This window comes from Callorhinchus milii, unplaced genomic scaffold (genome assembly GCF_018977255.1).
Source record: "Callorhinchus milii isolate IMCB2004 unplaced genomic scaffold, IMCB_Cmil_1.0 Scaffold3, whole genome shotgun sequence".
In the NCBI taxonomy this organism is placed as follows: Eukaryota; Metazoa; Chordata; class Chondrichthyes; order Chimaeriformes; family Callorhinchidae; genus Callorhinchus; species Callorhinchus milii.
The window spans coordinates 84,657,810-84,673,850 of record NW_024704744.1 but is presented as its reverse complement, the minus strand read 5'-3'; the positions used below and the strand labels follow the sequence as shown (position 1 = coordinate 84,673,850).

At 42.1% G+C, this 16,041-nt stretch overlaps 1 long non-coding RNA gene across 1 annotated transcript in view; it reads right to left on the bottom strand.

Annotated features, from left to right (window-relative positions):
* The window catches only part of LOC103177990, a 28,383-nt gene extending 13,526 nt beyond the window's left edge, over nucleotides 1-14,857 (bottom strand). Inside the window, exon 1 of the long non-coding RNA XR_487788.2 lies at nucleotides 14,479-14,857. This is a non-coding gene — a long non-coding RNA (uncharacterized LOC103177990). The remainder of the gene's footprint in view (nucleotides 1-14,478) is intronic.
* Between the last annotated feature and the right edge of the window lie 1,184 nt (nucleotides 14,858-16,041).

Here is a 16,041-nt window from a genome sequence, read left to right as displayed (position 1 = left end):
TCCTATTTAATTACCATGAAATACAGCAAATGCAGCCAATTTTGTGCACAGCAATGTCATGCTCAACAGCCATGAGGTAAACAACCTATTGATTTGGAGGATTGTTGATCAGGACACCAGAATAAATTTCCCTTCTCTTTCCCAATAGTGTCATGGGATCTTTAACATTCTCCTGAAGATCAGATAAACTGGACTTCAATTTAACATCTCATTCAAAGGAGAACACCCCCACCCCACAACCCCCCACCACAATGCAAAGTTCCACACGGTACTGTTCTAGAGTGTGCATCTAGTCTGTATATCCAAGTCTGAACATGAGGCTAAAGACCACAACTTTCTGCTCCACTGACAAGAATGCTAATGAGAAGGCCAAGCAGTATCTATTAGGAGTATAATAAAGGATAGGCACACAGTATTCAGACAGTGATAAATCACGAGAGATTGCTTTCAGTTTATGACATTCCCTGACCTCCTTTAGTGTGTTACAGTTTCGTACACAACCGACCGGTTTCTATTTATACAACCATGCTTGTGATACTGTAACTAGTATGCAATAGAAAGCAGGGTCATTGCCATTTGCTTACTAACTGGATCAAATGTCATCTTGTATCACAATTTCATTTACTTCTGTTTCCATTTTTGACGGTAGTTACTGTTGAAGCCTCCTATCCTGTACGCAGAAAGTCTGGTGACTAATTTGTCAGATTAACGCAAACCAATGGATTTTTTAGTAAATGATTAACAAGATATGGTGTAAACAATAAGACATCAACACGGTACGTCTGATCTTCCAGTTTTACAAGTCTAAATATACCAAGTACTCAGATTTAATTCTCGGTCTATGACCTTTTCAAAAAACAAGTTGTGCTAAAATATTTACATGTGATGATAAACTGAGGTCCCGTCTGACTGTTCAGGTGGATGATAAAGATCTTGTGATCTTTTCTCCCACTGTCCCAAATATATTGATCATTCATTCACTTCATGTTGCTTTGTAGGACAACGTATCACAGAAACTGGCACTAACATTACCGACAAAATACATTGTAAGAACACTTGACAGCAATTACCTGTGAAGCTCTTTCAGATGTTTTGATGTTAGAAGCCCAATATCAAATGAGGGTAATTGTTATAATTTGTTTCTTGTGATTTCATGTGCTAAAGTCATGTCCGTCTGCTCCATTTGGTAAATTACTGGTTCGTGTGGAACTGAGCCACACAGATTGAGAAAGTCCCTGGTGTGATCCCCAGACTGCACTGTGTTAGCCAACCTCAAAACTATGGCTTACAAATGTCTCTGAGCTAGGGATGGAAAAGATCAGCCAGGGTTGCTTCTTATGGCGCCAAAATTTACCACGGTCTTAGCCTAAGCCTTAAGACAATCTCTTAAAATTTAGGATTGTGAAAGATCTTGCAAACTTCTGAAACTTTTAAACTAATGTTTTCAAGTAGTAAGATGCTGAGAATTTGTGGAACATTGCTGTGTGCAAATTGGCCGCTGTGTTCCCCTACAAATACGCAGTCACTTAACTTTACAAAAAAAACTCTAAAGTACTTATCAACACCATATCAAATGCAAGGCTGATTATTTTTAGGGGTTTCGGGCTTCTGATCGCTACTGAGTGAGCTTCTCTATATTTTCACCCAGAAAATATACAGTCAATTCACTTTACAGTACATTCTGCGAAGCATTTTGAGACATGTCGAAGACATGATAAGGCGCTATCTCAAATGCAAGGATTATTTTATTATAACTTCTGTTGGAAAGAGAACATGCGCTTAGATGTCAGATGAGGACAGAATCAAGCTCAGCCTCTGATGCCTCAAGTAACTCAACAAAACTCTGTGTATTATCTTTTGGGGTCAGCCAGGTGTCTAGCGAATGCGTAAACCAAACTGAGAGTGCCATGTAACCCACCTACACACAGAAATCCGAGAGATAGATTGCTGGAATGGAATGCACACTCTCTCCTTGAAAGGATTCATCCTGCTTAACTAATTCTGGAAAGTATTAGGCGCAGGTTGGCAAGAGCTCTTGAATGTGTGCTGGGGGTACTGCTGAAGTTTAATTAGCTAAAATGGTATAACTTGCAGTATGCTGTAAGAATAGTCATTTGGCTGAGGTACTGAAGACTGCCCAGGTGTATGTACATAGGATAGGCTAGGATAATTCATTTCCTTTAAACAGGGAACAAAAATGGGAGAAAGGTCAAAAATGAAAGCCAAAGTTATCAAGTATCATCTGACGGCTGTAGATTTCTGCACCAAAACCCTCTAAGAAAAATAATGAGAAAGTAATGTGCTCGGAAGTGGAGGAGGTGGGGCTGTGCGGTCGCCAATACCTAAGTGTTAATAATATTAACCAGCAGAAACCATAACAGTTGGTGGATCTGAGCACAAACCTGGGTTCCTTGGTTCCTTCAGTTGATCCTGGGGATGAGATCTTACTGTATGCTTTACATAGGTGGCAAATCACTTCTCACAGAAACAAAGAGAAACAAAGAACAGAGATTGAATCACAATGGTTATGAGGTTCCCCTCAGGGCTTGAAATTTACACCCATGCTGATAAGTATATATATGTACCAGGAAAATAAATACATCTAATCCATAGGGGATTAGTTTATGTAAAGACAGAGGGTCCATTCTAGCTTGAGCGACTCCGAACACTGAGCCACGGTCTAGGAAGAAAACACCAGGTGTATCCATACACCCTGTAGTCTAGAACTTAGCAAGCCTCAGAACACTGGTTTCCTTTTCACAAGTGGTGCAGACAGGTGGAGCCGGTGCAAGTGAGAAAGATAATAGAATGGAAACCACAGCACGGCATTGAGAATCAATTTTTAATAAAAAGAAAGCATAAATTAGCCTTCAAATAATATTTGTCTTGTCATTTCCGTTGATATGCGTAAATTAGCACGAGAGATGAAAGCCTGGAAAATTGCAGTTGTTCTGAAAGAAAAGCAATTTTCTCAGTCAGAAACACATGTTTGCTTTCAAAGGAAATGCAGGAATAAATAATTTTCTTGTGTAATTACAGGTTTTCTTATAAAACGACATAAATGGTTTAATCACAGTGATACCATAAACCCATCAAAATAATAAGGCCACAAGACTGGAGAATGTATTTGTATCTGTTTTCCAAGTAGCTCAGGGTCGTCGGGGACTTTGATTATTCATAGGCAATTGGCCAGCAACATGTCCTGGGTAGGAAAACTCAGCTCAGGAATCAGTCTGGGATTGGCTATATGACACACAGATACGAGTTGGAAGAAAGTCCACGGACACTGCCCTACGTGACCGGAGCGGGTCTTTGGTGTGAATCATAGGAGTAGAATGAAAGAATTTGCAACTTATAGATTCTTATCAAATTAAAATGTCTCAAAGCTCTTCATAAGCACTGCAATTACTGTCTGGTGTTGTGATTGTTTTCTTAAGGCAAATGAGGCAGCCATTTGTGCACAGTTTGATCCCACAAATTATCTGGAGGTGAATGACCAATTTATACTGGCTAGGACAATGAGAGAAACTTCCTTCTCTTCTTGAATGGATTAATGGGATCTTAAATGTCCATTTGAACAGGCAGACGTTTAACATCTTATCCAAAAAAACACCTCAGACAATGTTGCGTTCTGCCCACACTGCATTGGGGTGTCTGCCTGGACCATGAGATCAAAACTCAATGCCATACTTGAACCCATACCTTTCTGATCCACAAGCAAGAATGTTATCAACTGAGCCAGGCTGTGTTCCTGACCATTAGCACAATGCCTGTACATTGATACCATGCCATTGTATGAACACAAGAATGGTCACTTCGGCAAAAGACCAGGTAACTGTTAGCATCACAAAGTTGGGGTATTGAGTGGCAGTGAGTGTCATGGAATCAATGTCCAGGTGCACTATTACCTCTGGCTGTAACTTATTGTTATGCAACTTGATACTGTATATATATTATTTTAGACCAGGCATCTGAATGACAACTGGCAGTAATGCAACAAAAGGGTGATTTCTCTTCTGAAACTCGTGTTAAGATGTAATTGTGGAATTATTCCCTCATTCAAAGAAACATAGGAAGGAGACATCTTGCTGGTCCTAAAATCATTGTAATGCATCAGGGAGAATATTCCGCCCTAGCTTCCTGCTCTTCCAGCTAATTCTGTGAAAGATACTTTGATGTCCTACTTGTCTTTTGTACCTCGAACAGTTTGTGAGATGTACTGTAGGGAGGGGGGGAAAGTGGGGTGAGGGGGCATTCATATTTTCCTAGCTTTTGTAAGGTCCAAAAATTCTCCTAGTCTTAGCCTATAACACCATTTGGTCTTAAGATCGCCCAAAATTGTGAAAAATTCTTGAATTCAGCCTTAATTTGGGAACTGGTCTCTGCATTATCTCAAATCTTAAATTAAAATAGTCTTACAGACTAAGAATGGAATTTGGAGCTTGAGTTGGCTAAAGTATGTAATCTGGAAGTCTTTAATGCTGACATAAAATGTATAAAGGTTTTCAAATGTTCCCATTCTGGCATCACTCATTTTATTAAGCCACGTTTCCTAAAAACCTTCAGCCGTTGGAAAATTAATACAAATAATGTTTGCATATGCTTTTGTAGGGAGTAGGTAAATACTATTGCAGCTCTCAGTTCCATGACAAGATAGTGGGTTGTTCCTCAATGAATTAAAACTTCAATGTGGAATGCAAATTGTGCAAAGATAGGAAATTATCAGAGAAGTGGGGGGAAATGCAAACCATTCCTTCAGGAATGAAATGGGAATATTTGTCTTTGATGAGTATGGGCACTATTATCAGATGTCATTTATGTCCTCATTGCTCAAAATTATGACTTGTAGCATTCCTTGAGGTACAGCACATGATTTAATTATGTCAACCCTGGGATGTGGGCTCCATCCCTTCAATTCTCAATGTACACCGGGGTCTATCACTCAACAATCATGGGAAATAGCTTTTGTTGTATTGCCTGATTATAATGGGAAGTCCCAATGAAAAAATAAGCCTAGAAAGGTTCACTATGTTTAGTAACTAGCACGTGAGAGCCCCCTGTGTTTCCAGCAGCTACCAGGAGAGCTACCACGTGGAGACAGAGCGATTCTCTGAGGCTGTGGGAAAATAGACAGGGAAAACGACCCAGAACACTCACATCCACCCCCCCTGCAGAGTGGCACTGCCAGAGCTCCGATCCCAGGTCGATTCCCTGTCTTGTCGGTCAGGAAATTAGCACAGTGCATGGGGAGGTGGGAGAGAAAATAAAGAGATCAAAAAAGTTTAAAGGAAAAAGGATAAACAGTCGAGAAGAAAAATTTCCGATATCTTGAGGAACCAATGATCATTAAACTTTATTTCCAAGGCTGTGCGGTCGATGAAATGTCAAATGTTTGAAACCACAGGAACAGAGTTTGGGAAAAGTTTGATTCCTGTGTGCCTTGAACAAAATCTCAAGCACAACACACGAGGAATTGCTTCATGTGCATCTCTGTGAGTTCACAGCTTTCTGTCTTTATTTGAATGGCTAAAATTTTAAAGTAGTGGCACGTTGGGAATGATTCACTCAGCCACCCGTGTGGAACCATTTTTATATATTGTAAATCAATTCAAATGTGTTGGCAGCTCATCTCATTGTCCCTTAGGAGACCTTCCAGGCACAGGTTGGACTGCTGCATTTGCCTGTATACAAGCATTCCCTTTCATCTCTAACCAATTTTATTTTGTAAAGTTCTTCAAGAAGTTTATTTTTACTTGACAGCCACTATATAAATGTGCATTGCTGTCATTATTGTATGTGTATATGAAATCGCCTTCTGAATGATAATAGTGAAAGCTTTGCACACACAATTATTCAAAACTGTTTAAATGCTATTTTTCATTCCTCTCTTCTTTTCAACTTAGCTTTCACTGAGGCCTCTCTCCTCCGATTGAAATGAGAAGTATTTCAGTCCTTTAAACACAAGAAGGGCTCCTAATTCTGGGCTTTAAACTGTGTTCTGCAAAGCATAATTAATCTGCCTTCATATAAGCCCAGACAAAGACCTCATTCAAGGCTCAACCCCTTCCTCTGGAGATATTGTTATAACTAATAACTGCTGCCAGCTGTGCTGAAGGGAGTCTCAACTCAGTGGGAGAAGGAACAAGCTACAACTCTCGGAGGGCTTGAAGTAACTCAGAGACAAAATTGGATTACCAAGTGAAGAGGTCATTCCACACTCAGAACTCATCAATTTCTTTTATCCCAAATGAGCGAGCATATTTGTCCCATTACACACAAATTGGTTTGAAGGACGTTCATCAAAGATGTTTGTTAGAAGCAACAACAAGCCCTGTTCTGGGAGGGGAGCAAAGAGGGAAAAAAAAACAACACCCCAAAAGGGAACAATTCTGTAGCTGCCAAGGGAACGAAAACAAGCAGTGGGGCCACAAATGATTGTGGGATTATAATGAGAATTTGCGGTATTTCTTAACAGGGATTCATTAGTAACAAATCCTGAGTCACCCAAATGGGGTCTCCTCATAATAAGTGGAGGTCCATCAAGTCAAACTATGCGTGGGTAGGAGGCTTTAACACAATCAACTTCCAGAGCAGAGTTTCTGCAGGTCACGGTAGATTTTTTTAGAAGGGACTCAGACAAATATTTGAAAAGGAAAAAAAAACATAAAAAGGGTATGATGGAAAGACGAGGGAGGAGGGTGCTACTAAATGGATAGCTCTTTCGGAGAGCTGGCACAGGCACGATGGGCAGAATGTATTCCTCCTGTGCTGTAAAACACTGCGTCTCTTTGATTCTGTGTGCCTCAAAACCCGGTTGAGAAATACCGCAAATTAGACTCCCGCGGTCTCAGTGCTTAAAATCTCAGCGGCTTTCTTCACAGGAATAGTGCTGGATACCAACTGTGGGCTGGTGCAGAAGAACTTGTTGGTTCTCCAAAATCAAGTGTTTGTCTCACAAGAAACCTTTCCATGGCAACTGGGTTTGTCTCCCAGCCCTGTGAAACGTGAGAAGAGACAAGGCCGACACCATATTTCACTCTTTCCGTCTTTCTTTGTGTCTGCATACCTCACTGTAAATTATGAAGTGGTGGCAGTGACCCTCCAGGGCTTATTAGATGGAATAAGGGGGGAGGGGAGCAAAGTAAAAGTATCTTAAAGAAATAGAACTGGGAAACTATCTTGTTGATATATAGAATGTTTGAATAAGAAAGCAGAAGACAGGAGCAGCATTCTGGCTGGAATCACTCCAGCATGTGACCTCCTTTCCCCGCACACCCCTTCTCCCCTCACTACAGACTGCATTTCATGGTGAATTGACCGCAGATCTTGTTGACTTGAAAATTTAAGTCACCTGATTAAATTTTACCATCGAGCACATAACTTTCAGAACAAAATATATGTTTGGTGATTAAACCTTATGAAAGAACAGAGAGGAAAAGAGGGATCTAAAACAAGGGGACGTCAGACCTCATCTTAAAATTAGAGCTGGGAGGCCTAGAGGTGAGATAAGAAAACATTTCTTTACACTGAAAATGTGGAATGCACTTCTTCAAAAAGCTGCACAGCCTGAATCAATTTGGATGTTTAAAAGGGATATATAGATAGATACATGCTCAGGAAATATAGGAGAGGAAATGATGTCAGTCTCAGTCGGGAGCACTCCCGCCAACGAGTCAAAATGTTGTGTATTCAAGCCATATGTCAGAACTTTGAACTCACATACATCTAGGCCCACTTTTAAGTGCAGTACTTGGGGAGAGCTGCATTGTTGCAGTTTGTCCGTCAGATGAGACGTTAAACTAATTAAGGTCCTGACTACCTGTTCATAGGGGCATTAAAGATCCCATGGAACTACGCAAAAAGTGATTTTGTCCCAGTGATCTGGCCTACAATCCTGTAAATAAAATTGGTCATTTTTTGTTTGTGGGACATTACTATGGTCAGATTGGCTGTCACACTCGTCTTCAAAATACACAGTTACTGCACTTCAAATTAAATCCTGTGAAACATTTTGAGACATTCTCCCAACCTTAAAAGGTGCTATATCAAATGCCATGAGTATTATCGTTATTATCAATCAATGGAATTAAAAGATCTGCGCCGATCTGTTGTTATGAGAGAATTTTTCTTTCTGATGCCTGATCCTGTTATGATTTCCATCTTCTGTTGGTTGTCGGAACCCTGGACATTTGCACAGAGCAGAGAAACAAAAACAGCTGAGATAAGATAGTTTGGAAACCATGTTCTCCTCCAAACTGTAGGATCTTTTTTTCTGGCATATCAGTTGCGCAAATATGCTCTGCCGAATCAACAATTTAGACTATCAAAAGCACACAAACTACCAGTGTTGACCTTACTGGTCAGACCACCTGTAACACATGATAAAAACAACTAAATGCATTGTGAAATCCAATGGATTTGTCGCAGATTTAACTTTGTTTTAATCTGCAGAAACAAGTAAAGAATCAGATGAAAGAAATGCTGAATGTTATCAGTTCACCACATTTTTGGTCAAAATGATAATTATTACCTGTGATAATAACACGTGCCACATTTTCTCCTCCAAAAGTGGTTAGAATACTACCAAGTATAGAAATGTTAACATTTCAGAAAAGAATTTCCTTCCTTTGCTGACCAAATTGTTAGATAAAATCTGATATTTTTCATATCTTTTATTTCTTCTCCAAGCTTCCAAGCCTAGCTGCTGAATAGGAGGATGATTGTTAACCGCAGATAATAATAATAATAATCCTTGAATTTGATAGAGCGCTTTCTCACATTGTCAAGACATCTCAAAGCGCTTCAAAGAATATACTGTAAAGTGGAGTGACTGTGCATTTTGTGGGCCTAATGTAGCAGCCAGTTTGCGCACAGCAATGTTCCACAATAGCCATGGAGTGAGTGACAAATTTTATTTGGAGGATTGTTCGTCAGGTCACTGGGGGAAACTCCCTTCTCTTTTCAAATAGTTCCATGGAAACTTTATCGTCCATTTGGAACCTCGGTTTAACATCTGATCTAAAAGACGGCAAACAGAGACACTGGGAAATAGCCATGTGTAGGTGACATATACTGGCTTGGTTACTCTTAAGTATGGTGAGTGTTTCAGATGCATGTTTCAGACTAACTAAAAAATGCCACGGTAGGGCTGCCCTCCACTTAACAACAACAACTTTTATATAGAGCCCCTCATGCAGGGCAGCACCCCAGAGCATTCCACATCAAAGTGCTGAAATTACTGTCGAATATAATGACTGTATCCAATAGACAAACATAGATGTGCAACAAGGCCCCACAGACAAACATGACGTGAATGATCAATTTATCTGCAGGATTGTTGGCCAGGAAACCAGAAGAAATTCACTTCTCATTTTTAATATTGTCACAGGGGTGTTTAACTCCCACCAGAAAAACAGGCGGATAGGATACCTTGTTCAATGTCAACAACAACAAGTTGCATTTATATAACACCCCTCACTCAGGTCAGCGTCCCAGAGTGTTTGTCTGGATTGTCGGACTAGACTTTGAGCTCAAAGTCCTATCAACCTTCTGACCAGTGGTGAATATCAAGCCAATAGTTAAATATATTTGACTATAGATACATTTAGTCATTATTGCACAGTACAGGTGGCAGTAATAATAATAATAATAATATTCCTTGCATTTGATATAGCGCTTTTCACATCTTCTAGATGTGTCAAAGCGCTTCACAGAATACACTGTAAAGTGAATTGACTGTATATTTGTGGGCGAAATGCGGCAGCCAATTGCACACAGCAGTGTCCCACAAACAGTTGTGCATTGTATGATCAGATTGTTATTGCTTTTTTTTCTTGAGGGATTATTATCAGGCGCGTGGAGTAAGGAAACTTGCCCAAGGTTTCACCCTGCCGGGAATCGAACCCAGCTCTCTTGCTTCCAAAGCTACTACTCTAACCACTGAGCTACAGGACTCCACTGTTCCTTTAAATAGTGCTAATATGTTGAACTATGCCAAATTAGGTCAACATAGAAATTATTAACAATATTTCTTTCATTTGATATAAAGTATTTTGCATGGTGATGCAAAAGCACTTCACCCAAGATCATAAGAACATAAAAAATGTTAGACAAAAAAAAAAGGTCCATCTCATTTGCCTTCCACCTTCCTGGCGGTGGCAGGCACATATGCCAAACTACCTATGTACTATATCCGATTATTTCCTGAAAGAAAACTACCTAATCTGTATTTGAAAGAAGCAACACTTCCTGCTTCAATGGTCTCCCTAGGGAGCCTGTTCCACAGATATACTGTAAAATATAGTGACCGCAGGCAACAGCTAATTTGTACCCAGCAATATCCCACAAACAGCCAAAAAGCCACGATTGTGATGACCGTGTACCTTTAAGGAGATTTGCTGGATGTATGGTGCTATTATGTGAGTGGTGATGATGAAGGCCCTATCTAAAACCCTTTTTGGATTGCAAAATCTGCTCTGTGGGCTGTTAATAGCATCAAAGGCAAGCAAAGACAAGTGATGACAAAGTAGATAAATCAATGTAAGGGCTGTCTTTCTGATACATGTATGTTTGAAAGTCACTGCTGTGCCCTTTAAATACTACCCATCTTTTCTTGACCTTTCCATGAATCTGTGGCTTCCTCCTCCTCCCCTCTGGGTGTTCCCCCTTGCCTCCACCCAGGCCCCATACTCCCCCCCCATCCACCCACCTTCTCCACCTTCTGATAACATTGCAGCGCTTGTAATGAAAGTACACTTCTGTTTAGTCAAACCACTTCAGAGAAAATTATTTCTTGGAATAAATGGGATTTCAAACTATGAAAAGATAAAGACACGGAATCTTGGGATTCCTACTGGGACTGAAAAGTTTCTCGCTAACCATTCAAAAAATCCCATTATAAGCAGAACAAAAAAAGTTTATCAGGGTAAATAAATAGCAGGATCTGATTGCAAAGGCCAAAAGTGTTGGATTCGGATGGGAGATCGAAACACTGGCATCAATATAGCAGCAGTGGCACTTAGAAATGTATTACAGGCATTTAGTTCATGTGTGATCAAGAATTGTATTCTATTCCTAGCCTGGGTTGTGCATTGGCTTGAGAGTGGTTCATGTTGACAGTGGGTCAAAATGGGGGGAAAAAATGGAGGCTTCCATGATGACAATCTGGCCCAAAGAGTTCTACAATGTCATGAGGTCTGAATGCAGATGCAATGCTACACTGAGCTTAGCAAACAATGGCAGTCATGGCTTCTGCACTGCTGACTGGCTCTTGCTCACTCCCATTGGAATGTAGGCAAGTAACTTGCCAACAGTTCTGAGTCAATCAGAATCCTTCTTTATCTCTATCCATAACCCAAGAAAAAAAACAAATAACATCTTCATGTGTGACATACCTGAGAGGCAAGAGGTATCATGTTCAAGAACAAGGACAACAAAATTACCTTTGCAAACTGCCTTTCACATTGGGAGGATGTCCTAAGGCGCTGAACAGTCAGGGATCAGGACCCGAGCGTGGGGGCAGGGTTGGGATGAGGGAGGGCAGAGGGGGTAGGAGGGCGCCTGAATGCACAGTCAAAAGTCGTTGAGTTGTGCTTTGAAGGAGGCAAGAGAGGGAGCAAGGCAAAGGGATTGTGGGATGGAGTTCCAAAGACCGGGGGCAGAGAGGCTGAAAGCCCAGCCGCTGATCTAGGGTGAGAGACTTAGAGCACACCGGAGGCTGCTCATCGGAGGGAGTGGACAGGTTGATAGAGGGTTAACAGGTCAGAGATATAGGAGAGGGCAAGGTTGTGGAGGGCCTTGAAAGTGAGGATGAGGATTTTGAATTCTATTCTCTGAGGGATGGGGAGGCAGTGTTGCTGGGCGAGGGTGGGGGGATGGGGTCACAGAGCCTGGTGGAGGAGAGGACATGAACTGTGGAGTCTGGATGATCTGCATCTTGTGGAGGGAAGAGCTGGGGATGCCGACAAGGAGGGAGTTTCCGTAGTCGATCCTTGAGGTGACGAATGCATGTATGAGGGTTTCGGTGGCCTGAGGGGTGAGGCATTGGTGGAGTCGGGCAATGTTGCGGAGATGGGGGAGATAGAGCGGGTCATGGTACAGATATGGTGGAGAAAGGACAGTTGAGGGTCAAACAAGAAGCCCAGGTTCCTAACTGGCTAGGTGAGGTGGAATGTGCAACCATGAATACTGACCAGTGAGGAGAACTTTAGAGTAGTCCAGTCGAGAGGTGACAAAAGCATGGACAAGGGTTTCTGCAGCTTTTGGGGTGAGGTATTGTCGGAGATGGGCAATGTGGCGGAGTTGAAAGAAAGCGGTACTGGTCAGGGACTGGATGTGCGGGAAGAAGGATAACTGGGAATCGAACCTGACGTCTAAGTTGTGTATGGGTTCTGAGAGTTTTAAAGACAGGTTCGGTAGATTGAGGAGGTCGGAACCATGGGATAGAAGACATCGTCGGGAGCCAAAGACTATTGCTTATGTCTTGTTGACGTTTAACTGCAAGAAATTTGCATTCATCCAGCTCTTGAGATTCAACAGACAAGCTGACAGAACATCAGGGGACTGGTGGTCGGAGCTAGAGGTGGAAAAGTAGAGTTGAGAGTCATCCACATACATGTGGAAGTTAAGCCCGTGCCTGCGGATGACATCACCGAGAGGGAGCATATAGATGAGGAAGAGAAGGGGACCAAGGATGGATTCTTGGGGTACCCTGCAGGTGACCGTTTGGAAGCGAGAAGAAAAGCCATTTGCAGAAATGTAGTGCTGGCGGGTTGTAAGATAAACTTGAACCAAGCGAATGAGGTCCCAATGAGGTGGATGATGGAGGACAGATGGTGGAGGAGAATCGCGTGATCGACTGTGTCGAATGCGGCGGAAAGGTACAGGGGGATGAGGAGGCAGAGTGAGCCCTGGTCACAGATAGAAAGGATATCATTTGTGACTTTCACGAGCGCTGTCTCTGTACTGTGTGCAAGGCAGAAACCAGACTGGAGGGGTTTGAGTAGGGTGTAGAGAGAGAGGTGCGCATGAAGTTGATCGGCAACAACGCATTCCAGAGTTTTGGCCAGGAAGGGCAGGTTTGAGATAGGGCGGTAGTGGCCGAGGGATCGAGGGTAGGTTTTTTAATGAGGTGCAGTTTTGAGGGGGAGTGGGACTGATCCTGAGGAGAGAGTCTGGTTAATAGTGTCTGCCAGCAGTGGGCAGAGGAGGGGGAGCTGGGTGATCAGCAGTTGGGTGGGGAGGGAGTTGAGGCAGCAGGTGATGGGTTTCATTGTGGTGATAGTGGATGAGTGGGAGGAAGGATAGATGGGGGCAAATTAATTTAGGATGGGGTCATGATAGGAGCTGAGGGCGGGCTGGGTGAGGGAGACGACATGGAGCAGAAGGATGAAACTGCCAGGCAGATGTTGTCAATTTTAAAGGTAAGGAAGTCCATGACCTCTTTGCACTTGGTGTTAAATGTGATGATTGAGGGTGCTTAAGGGGGCCCATGGAGTAGGTGTTGAGCGGTGGAGAATAGGATTTTGGAGTTATTGTTGCCCTCCAGTATGATGTTTGAGTAGTGCGCAGTTTTTGTTTGCGATAGGGAGCAGCGGTAGATATGAAGATGCTTACACCACAGCTGGTGGTGAATCGTAAGGCTGGTTTTCTGCCACTTGCACTCGAGCAGTGGGTTTGGGATTTTAGGGAGCGGAGATGGCTGTTGTATCACATCAGGAGGATGTCACAAAGCGCTTCATAGGATCTTCCTGTAAAGTGGGTGAAACCAACAACCCATTTGCGCACAGCAACATCCCACAAACAGCTATGAAGTGAATGATCAATTTTATTCGGGGGATTGTTGCCCAGAACACTGGGAGAAACCCCACTTCTGTTTCCAAATCAAATAGCGCCATGGGATTTTTAATGTCCACCTTAAAAGGCAGATGCCTTTAACGTCTCCTCTGAAGGTCAGCTCTTCCAACAATGCAGAACACCCTCCGCACTGCACTAGAGTATCAGCATCGACTATGTCAGTTCCAATATCTGAAGTGGGGCTTGAACTCACAATCTTCTGACTCAGAGGCGAGAATGCTACCAACTGAGCCAGACTGACACAGTACGGTGAGAATTGCGAGCCCCTCCTGATAAAAGAGCAGAAGCTGAATTTTCACTGGCTCACTGATATTTACTCAGCAAACCTGTCTCTGAGTTTGGTATTGAGGCAAGCCGAGTTTCTGAAACAAGACCGTCCTTTCACTTAGCCCTGCTTTCAAGCTGCATGGTTGGGTTGGTCTGTCACCATGAGATCCAGGAAACAAATCTGAGCCTCTCATTTTTTTTCCTCAGTAACATGTCAGACAGTATTTAGTAAATTGTATTTTTATAAAAGGTGAAAAGTTTACAAAATAAACACTGGTTTTCTCAAAGCAAACTGAAATCTGAGAATGGTACTGATAACTAAATCTATCAGCAATATGCTCCGTAATTATTACTCACCCACTCCTGTGGTACTTTCATCTGCTCCACATTTCATTCTGCCCGGTCAAATATTATGCCCTTCAAACATGACTTCACTTTGAGGCAACGAGAACAATAATCCCATTTACTTCCATGGATGTGTGTGTGTATTTAGTTACGTAATGATAATACATTTTTGGATCTGCATCAATGCAAGTTTAAAACCCAGTTTGCGACCCCCTCCAGTCCAATGAGTACTTTTCCTGCCTTGACTTATTGCAGTCGCCGCAGGAGTTTCTTTATTTAATCACGTTATCGATTGCAGGCATGTTCAGTCACAGAGACTTCTTAAAGAGGCGCTGCCATCGGATAAAGTGTCCTACGAGACACCTATTACACAGCGCTGAGGCACGTAGTCGGGGACGGTGATAGACATCACGCTGCTGAATACATTTGCCCATTAAAGGCATCTAACAGGAAATGCAGATGTTCATGGTGTAGGGGATCGATTTCGCCATGGCGTGGGCTTCAACTTACGGACAGCAATGGCATCATTTTACCACAGCTTTCAGATCTGTTTCAAGTCCTGCAACGCACTGACAAATGCTCCTTTTAGGAGGCACTGCTCGTTAACACTGAGTAGGTTGAGTAGCTTGGAAACCTAATAGAGCTGTGTACTGGACTGTGACAATAGTGCACTGTGTATTATGCAAAGTATCATTAAAAGTTCTCATGTTATCTTTCGGTTTGGTTAGAAATCACATACAATGTTTGTAATTATTCGATAACCCGGCTGCATGACACTTTTTTATGCTGACGGCCTCAATCACATCAAGGTAACAAAAAAAACTCTAAAATGCTTACGAAATGCATTTCTGTGCAAGCAAAGTCTTTTCAAACGCAGCCCAGTGGGATGACATTATTGCAGGGTCAAGAGCACTTGGCAACAGTGTTTCCAGTATAAACAGCACGAAAGAAAATAGAAGGTTAAAAAAAACAAGTCTGACCTACCATATTTCAAAACATTAGAAAATGATATCGAAAAATACAAAGAAGTAACACACTCGTCATTTCTGTGTTTACAGTAGCTTCGATTGTGCCTATTATCGTTTTAAAAATAAAAAAGGGTTGGTGATCCTTTCAAACATTTCAGAGTTAATTTCAGAGGAGTCCTGTAGCTCAGTGGTTAGAGCACTCGCTTTGTAAGTGAGAGACCTGAGTTCAATTCCAGGCAGAGGGCGAAACCTTGGGCAAGTTTCCTTACTCCACACAAAGCCTAATAATAATACCTCCAGAAACCAAAAACAATAATAAATTGGTCATTTTCAATCTACGACTGTTTGTGGGACACTGCTGTGCGTAATTGGCTGCCGCGTTCGCCCACAAATATACAGTCAATTCACTTTACAGTGTGTTCTGTGAAGCGCTTTGGGACGTCCTCCCGACGTGAAAAGCGCTATGTCAAATGCAAGGATTATTATTATTATTATTAATATAAATGGCAAAGAATTGTAACTTTTGAAACAGTGTCTGGAGGTTTGCAAAGAGGGCAGGCCCTGTGATATCATCAAAGTCATGTCGCCACTTTCAATCTACACCAGA